The sequence below is a fragment of the Pinus tabuliformis genome, chromosome 5_1 (genome assembly GCF_031772625.1).
Source record: "Pinus tabuliformis cultivar Carrire ecotype Pingquan chromosome 5_1, CPIR1, whole genome shotgun sequence".
NCBI classification, from domain to species: domain Eukaryota; kingdom Viridiplantae; phylum Streptophyta; class Pinopsida; order Pinales; family Pinaceae; genus Pinus; species Pinus tabuliformis.
Window position 1 is genome coordinate 167,355,636 of NC_142305.1, and position 8,889 is coordinate 167,364,524.

Below are 8,889 nucleotides of genomic sequence, written 5' to 3' on the forward strand. Positions count from 1 at the left end.
CACCTTCATTCTCTATTCAGAATTCGGGCATCCCTATCACCATTTGTCTTACACCGAGTATAGCTTTATAATGAAGGGGGGAAAACCTCTAATGCCAAAGTTCGGACTGAAGAGATATGTCATAAGACATGACACCTAGCAGACTTCCATCGACCTGATATAATGAATCAACACTAAACCCAAGAGTAAAGGCATCTTTAACATTATTTTTTCATATACATACCTTGCCATCGCTGAAGGTTACCTTGTAGCCTTTGTCTTCCGTTCCCGAGATGGACACTAGGTTCTTTTTTAGGTCAGGTGCATTTAATACATCCTGGAATTTCTGGCCTTCTTGAATGCTTGTCCTCTTCCTTGATTCCCAGCTCTCCTCTTACCTTTGCTGTTGAATTTGTCATTCCTTTGATTACCATCAGAGGGATTTCGAGTTGCACCACTGCATACTGTACCATGCTTCTCTGATCATGATTATCATCATGCTACCCATGTCCATGATTTTATCCATCATAATGCTTCTCAAACTAGTGTGCATCATCATCATGCTATCTATATGTTCATGATCTCATGTTGCCCTTTATGTTCATGATCTCATTCATCATGATGCTCATGATCTCATACATAGTGACTTGCTTTATCGCAAATGTAACATCGTCATTTTCTTCTAGCCTTAGGTCCAGCCTTTCCTTTTGATTTAGTCCCGGAATTATTTCCTTTCTTCGCATGAAAAGAAAAGGAAACAGGAGGCATTTCTTACACTTTTTCCCTTGTTTCTTCTTGAATGCATCTAGCCATTAATTCCTCGAACCCGGGAATTACATTATAGTTCAGAAGAGTAGTCCTGAACACATACCATTCAGATGGTAATCCTTCAAGAGTTGTGAGTGCCATTTCTCTGTCAGTAATAGTTTCCCCAATAGATAGGAGATCGTTCTTGGTCTCGGTGATTCTTAAGAAGTATGCTTGCATACTTTCATCTTTACCCTTCTTGATTTCCCTCAGCTAATTTCTAAGAAACAAAACTTGATTTGCATCATTAACTTTAAATAAACTCACCATTCTATCGTAGATTTCCTTGGAGGTGTCTAGATCATAGATGTAGGCCACCAAGCGCTTGTCGATAGAGTCCCGGATGATCTTCTTTGTTTTGACTTCTCCATTTTTCCATTTGTTCCAGGCAGCAGCAGATGCATTTGATGAAGACTCAATAGGAAAGAGTGTTGAGGACCCCATAGTTCTTTTAGGATAGCCTTGCCAATCTTCTCTTCAATGATTGCTCTTGCTCTTGCTCGGGCTTTGTCTTCACCTTAGCTCTAATACCATGTTAAGTTATGGTATGTTCTATGCTTATAACAGTTTACTTCTTTTTCTTATTATATTCCACTGATTAGCAATCACATGTACATAAAGTAAAGTGCAGATAGAACATTAAACGATCGACAGAAAACAAGCCAAGACAAGAGACACAAGATGTGGCGGCTAGCCAGGGAAAAACCCCACAATGTGTGGGGAAACCCTTTGATCAAATCTTCTTTTATCTTCAATAATTCAGCAGAGAGAAATAGTACAATAAATCTGATTCATATCAGCAGTAGCAAACCCTAGATCAGTAGCATCAGCATTAGCGGCTTCATTATCAAACTAGGGCAGACCATATCTCACAAACCGACAGTCGGATTGACTTCATTCCACCACCAAAAGTTTCGCCTTCCAGAGGAGGTTTAGATGAACCTACAGCGCAGTTCAGATGAGGAGATCTTCTAGGCCACGCAAGTCAATCCTTACTTCTGCAGTTGCAGCTTCAGTTTCAGCAGTTTCCGGCTTCAAACTAGGGCAGTCGATATCTTGCAAACCGTTCGTCGGATTGACTTCATTCCACCACCAAAAGTTGTGGCTTTCAAAGGAGGTTCAGATGAAACTACAGCGCAGATCAGATGAGGATATCTTCTAGGCCACGCAAGTCAATCTTTACTTCTGCAGTTGCAGCTTCAGTTTCAGCAGTTTCCGGCTTCAAACTAGGGCAGTCGATATCTTGCAAACCGTTCGTCGGATTGACTTCATTCCACCACCAAAAGTTGCGGCTTTCAAAGGAGGTTCAGATGAACCTACAGAGTAGTTCCAAAGAGGAGATCTTCTAGGCCACGCAAGTCAATCTTTACTTCTGCAGTTGCTGCTTCAAATTCAACAGCTTCCGGCTTCACATGTGTGAGAGAGAGAGACCCATTTCAGCGCAGTAGAGAAGAGACTCATATCTGCGCAGTAGAGAGAGAGAGATGTGATGAGATGAGTGAGTCCAAATGAGGAAAATTTCTCTTATATTTATACACAACATTGGTGGGTGAATAGATGCGACTGTTGGACTTCTGAGCCTACATGAGTTGTAGGTCGGCTTGATAATAATTTCATAATCAAAATAAATTCATATCTCCATGAATACTTATCGGAATCGGATGATCTTTATATCAATCCTACACCTATCGATGAGAGGAATCTAATAAAAATATTATCAGCCATGAATAAGATGACCCACATGAAGTTTTGCCCTGGTTTCCAATTTTAACAGAAGGCCCTTTGGAGGATGAAATTGCATTGATTCTAGTTGTAGGAGGGGGAAGGTCAAATATACCCATCAAGGAAGAGTATATCCCAACTCCTAAATTCTCTATAGGTTAACGGGGATTATCCACTAATGGAATGGTAGAATCTGAAGTTGCTCGAGAGTCACGCGAAGAATAATCTAACTGAACAATTTTAACAATTCTCCCCTCATGAGGAAAACAAAGGATGTGGAATAGAGATGAAACTATCGCATCCATCTCATAAATCCAATTCCTTCCTAAGAGGAGGTTGTAATCCAAGTTGGCATCAATGATTTCTACCTCAATATTAACAACCTTTCCTCCAACACACATAGGAAAAGCCGAGATAATTTCGTGTGGCCTATGAGAATGACCATCAAATGTTGTTAAGAGAGTCGTTGAAGGAACAGCTGAAGGTGATCCAATGGCCTTCCAACATGACATAGACATTACGCATGTGGAAGCTCCCTCATCTTTAACTGTTCGAAAAATATTGGTTTTTCGGTAAGTAGACTTTATTTGGAAAGTCATATGGTGAGGAAGTCTCTTTTTGACATTCAGCATATCAAAAGTGAGCGCCAAAGAATTTTTTGGATCTACTGCCCTGATCATCGAAAGCAAAGCACTTCTCTGAGCACGACACAACTGGAGTACCTTCAATGTAGACATAGTGCAAGGACTTTGAGCCAAATCTTCTACAATCGAGTAGTTCTGGGCCACCCTAGCATTAGGGTTAATAGTCGAGCACTTTGCGGAACCTTTTGGTATCTGAGGTATAGACTCAGTAGAGGGTTGCTCAATATGAAGTGGGTCTGCGGTTTCAGGAATAGATTTACCCTTAAATGTTCTTGTTTCACCATAATCACGTGCTAGTGTGGCAACTCAACATGAGAGTTCATCATATAAACATTTGAGGAATTTTCCCCTTCCTGGTTGCCCCCTGTCGAGGTACCAACGTTCGAGTTCGCGCCAGCAAGTAATTGACGCCCTTGGGGAAAATGGTTAGTTGGGACAGCTTGGGAGCTAAAGGACCCTTGCTGCACTAACAAGCTCTAAGCATCCTGAATCTTGGGGAAAAGGAGAGTCAAATGATCTCCATTGCATAACTTGCATGGAAATTTAACCTTTTTCTTATACTCTTTTCTACCTTCACCGGCACGATTTCCCGACTTGTTCGCATTACCCTTCCCTTCCTGGTTCTTCTTCTTACCTCGTCCCTTCTTCTTCCCATTGGATTGTTGATTTCCTTTGGGGTTAGAAGCCTGGATGGCGTTAATGGAGGTAGGTTGAGAGGGAGAAGGTGTAGACGGTGTTGCCTGGTTAGAAGAAGCAGTTTGTAAAGACAACTACTGCAATTGGTTCAAAAGGATCACCCTATTGGCGTCAGTTGATCCAACTATAACATCAGCGTGAGGGCTTGGCTTTGGTTTGGCTAAATCAACATTGGATCTGTTAACACCCAGGTTGTTCCCTTTGACTCCTGAGGGAATACGGCCGGGGTAACCACTAACCAAGCTTTGGATCACAAGTTCTAGCCAACCTGTAATCAGAGAGGGCTCTCTCTTTGACTGTTTAACTTTGTTTTTAAGGATCTTAGGCTAGATATGAGGTGAGGGTTTGGTTTGAAAAATTTGGTTGAATGATGTCTTTCAGTACCTAAGGTGATATATTCAGACAGTTTTAGACCATTGGGAAATGGAGTCTGTGGTTGCAGGTTGTTTGAATTTTTTGAGAGTGATTATTGAAGCAACAGGGCCATTTAAATATTTCATGAACAAACTTGAAATTGTAATGATGAAGTATGTTTAACTAGTGGAAGGCAATTAAGAAATTTCCACTAAATTGGTGATGTGAGAAAGAGATGTATTGACCAGGAGCAGGTTTGAATTCCTGAACGATAATCACTGTGAAAGGTATAGTTTGGAAGTGCAGCAATTAAGAATTACACTCTTATAACTATAACTGAGGAAAACATACGTAATAGCTTAGATTGAGTTCAGGGTATTCTATGAATAAATCCTGAAGCTATTCTTTTTCTTTGCCATTAAACTTGTGAAACAGAACATGAATGGATTATGAAGAAAATAACAAACATAACGAACAGGTTAAAGAAACTTATTGTTCCATGAAATATGCAGGAATCCTGTAGCATTCAGCAAGCACACCAAAACGCATCAGACAACACAAAACTTTGGAAATTCCATCAGCTTTGTTGTATTAAAACTCTGAACATTTACAGCATAGTATCTCCTGAAGAGAAAATCAACAACCCCTGCAAGCTTATGCGAGGGGGAATATATACAATCGGTTATACAAAAATATCTGAACCGCTGAGTCACTTGATAAATAAATGCACTCACCAACTTTACAAAATAGTAGATAAGGAAGTTATTACTGCTCTAAATACAAAATGAATACTCTTTAATTCTGTCAGAAGTCTTTTTGACCTTTGGAGGCCACTGAGTCGGTTGAGCGTTCTGCATTAATGCTGAATGATGTGTCTTTATGGCTTTGTTATGCTGTAGCTTACTCGGCCCTGTCATCTGTAGCTGTCAGTATTGCTTTAGTGGCCGAATTGGTTTGTTGAGCTGGCTCGGTCCATTCTTCTTTAGACATATTGAATGCATCAAATTTTTCTGAACATGATGACTTATATTTTTTGATGAAAGCCTCTTTTTTACAGTAACAACTGTATCATTTTAGTCCACCATTCCTGTGTAGGCAGTTGATGTATCAAAATTGCATCTAAGGTTTCATCTGCCTCTGTATATTTGTAGAAGTTTGGAGGCACTTCAAACAAATGTTTGATCTCATTCATAATAAAGAATAAGTTCTCTACTCTGTCATAGAGACTTTGCCCTGATGCTGGCCCTGTTTCCTCTAAGGTACTTGATCCTGTAGTGATCTGATTGGTAGCAAAATTATTCACCCTTTTGGCATAATTTTCATGTGAAAGTAGTCTCCCTGCGCTGTTCAGTAAGCCAGGAAGGCCTCTGCTTTGTAATGTTGCAAACTTATCCATGAATTTGTTTCCTTCTGTTTGCATGTCCTGGCTTCTTCTATCCAATGTTTGTACCAGGATTCTCAATGTGAGGACCCTCTTTATCAGCAGGATGGTTTCAGTTCTATTGGGGATCCCCATTGCTGCCAACTGAGGACTTGTGCGGTTATTGAGAACGTTGATCATTCTATTGGCTATCTCAGGCATATTGCCTAGAGATGCTCTTGCTCTTTGGACTTCCCTGTGTGCTTTACCTATGAGCTCCATTTGCTCATGAATAGTCTCTATATACTGCCACTGATCTGTTATTGATTGGCCAATGTTGGCCCATAAAACTGTCTTGACCTCAGCTACAACTTTGTCAAGGGTGAGCTCTTTCTCCAGCTCCTTTATCTTCTCTTTGAGAGCCTTTATTTCTCTTCCTTTTTCAGCTACATTTTGCTTAGACTTGTCATATTTTTCATTCAGCTTAGCTGAATTCTCCTTGGCCTCATTTAGCTCTGCCATTTGGGCTTCCAGGGCTTGAATCTCATTCATCAGCTTCTGCATGTCAAGGCTTGGAGCCTGCTCTGATGTTGTTGCTGGTGCTGATGTTGATGGAGCTGTCTCAACTGTTTGCACTGCAGGAGGAGTGACAATTTGAGGGGGTTCCTCAAGGTTGATTACTTGTGGAGGGGGCTGAGCTGTTTGGCCTCCTTCTTTCTGTTGTAGGGCTGCCTGCAATGCAGACTTTGTTTCTATCAATTTTCCCTCTGTCTGGACAAGTTGTTTATGCAGTGCTACCAGCAATGTTGATACATCATGTTCCTTTCTTTGCTGGGCAACTCCCTCTATTTGAGGGTGAAGAGTTGTTGGGATCTTTATCATCTTTCTTAGGGCTGCAATGTCTGAATCTCTTATCTTTAGCAGCTCCTTTATAGCTTTAGGGTCCTTTGGGTCATGCCCAAGCTCTATGATTATATCCTCCAAAGACCTTATCTTGTTGTCTTTGGCCTGAGAGGATGCCTTCTCCAACTCAAGTTGGGCGGTTGTATTGTTCAGGCTGTTTTCCAACCTATGTGCCAAGAAGGTCTTATCTGCAAGTGTAGAATACACCATCTCACCCGTTTTCTTGTGAAGTTCTATTTGATCCATAGGGTGGACGTCTTTTGCAAGGACCTCAAGGTTGGTCCTTATATAGTCTGCAGCTGACTGTGGCTGCAGCATGGTTGGCATGAAATGACTCATGGTCATTTTTCCCTCATTTATGTCATAAGGTGACATAAGCCTCTGCTGATTTGTAGGGGCCATTTTCAGAAATTGATTATAGATCTGGAGCCTGAGTGGCTCATTTCTCTTTTTTATGTCGATGAATTGTTGCTTGATGCCTGTTTCGGCTCTCCTTTGCTGACTTGAGGAGCTGATCTCTCCTCCGATTATTCTTTCTTGTTCTTGTTGAAAGGAACTGGCAGATGCCTCCATGCTTGGTGGGCCCGTGCCCAAGAATTGCCCAATGGGCATCTCTTCTTCAGAAAACGGATTCATCCTTTGCCTTTTCTCCCCTTGAGTTGTGGATGTGGTGAGGGGAGTCTCCTGCTCTCTATCCCTTTTTCGGTTTTTGTCTTTATTCTGAGGAGTTTGGAGCACCGAGGCCTCCACTGTCGTTTCCTGCCTAGGAAGGACAGTTTCTTGAGTCTGTTGCCCAGTGGACATTGGGGCCTCAACTGTTTGTTCTTGCTGCACTGGCTGCTGCTCTTTTTGTTGTTCTTTTGTAGGAGGTGGTTGTTCCTACTCCATCTGCTTTTCTTTACCCTTGCTTGACACCTGATGAACAGTTCTAGCTGCTTGCTGCTGGGCTGTAGAAGATGAGGCAGCTGCTCCAAGTTGCCTTTGATAGGAGGAGGAAACCTGCCCACAAGTTTCCAAGTCAGCCTCTTTCTCAATGTTCTTTGCCTCTCTTTGTAGCATTTTCTCTCTAGTGATTGCCTCTTCTAGAGTGCCCTCTTTCCAACTTAGTGAATTGGCATACTTTTCAATGTGAGGCAATCTGATGTGAGCATAGCCACCCAGTTTATGTTTTACCCTCCTGAGAGAAATGAAATGATTAGGGTCATAAGGTACCCAGCGGAAACTGGTTTCTAATTGGAGGCTCTCTAGGATCATATCTGCTTCCTTCCATCCCTCCTCCCTTTTGTTGTAAAGAAATGGGCCTAGCTGGTTCTTGACCTTTAGTTGCACCTTCTTGTTTTTACTATGGAAATGGACCAGGTCTGCATTTCCAAATTGCCTGAAATACTCCAAGGCAAAGAGTCTCATAGGGACGTATCTTGGCAGCCTATAAGGGTCCAACTCACAGCCATATATTCTGATTACTGTGTGGTGTTGGTAAAAGTACCAATCACCAATGCTGTAGGCCTTTGAGAGATGGAGTATTCTTTGCATCTCATCGGTCAACCTTGGAGGAGGGACACCATATAGCAAGGTCATAGCTAGATGGATGAAAAGGTCTATGAATTCACAGTATGTGTATGGTGAACAGGAGGTATGATGGAAAACTGAAGTCCAAAATACTACAGACCTTGGGTTTCCCTGGGCATCAAGTTTCTTGAGAGGAATAGGGAAACTGTCAGGTTGATAAAATAAGAACAAATGATAGATGTATGAGGTGTATCTGAACACCTTCTCCCTCTCTAGATTCATCAGTTGCTCATGAATCTTATTGGAAATGTATGTAGCATAATCATAATGCACAGCAGGAGGCTTTCCAGGGGAAAATATGGACAACATGGCCATAATAGTGTCATCAACATCCTCAATTCCCCTGTACCCAAGGACATAACTGATCAAGTCCACAAGCATTTTGCCCAAGTCATTGAGATATGGATTTCCAATAGGAGGTGTTCTCACAGCTTCAGAGCTTGGCTGAATAAATAACTGATTAATCTTGATGACCTGGGCACCGGACAGCTTGCCCCCCTTCCTTAATAAGTCCATCATAGAGAGAGGAGTTAGTGGCTTTGCAGTGTGAAAGTGCAGCATCTCATTTATGGCCTCAGGGGTGATATGGAACAAGACTGAACCTTTGGAACTGAGAACAGCTCTTTGACATGGATCATAGTTTTCACAGCATCTATGGATCAAGTCTGGAAGGACATTGACTTGAGGAAGGTGAAAGATGGGCAAATTGGAGTCCCAAATCCCTAAAATATCAGCTCCACTGAGGTGTTGAGCCTTTAACTCATTTAGCATATGAATGTTAAATTTGGAGTTCATTGAAAATGTCTCTGTCATCTGATAATCTGTATCACCCAGGGCTTTCCACTCTAACTCTCT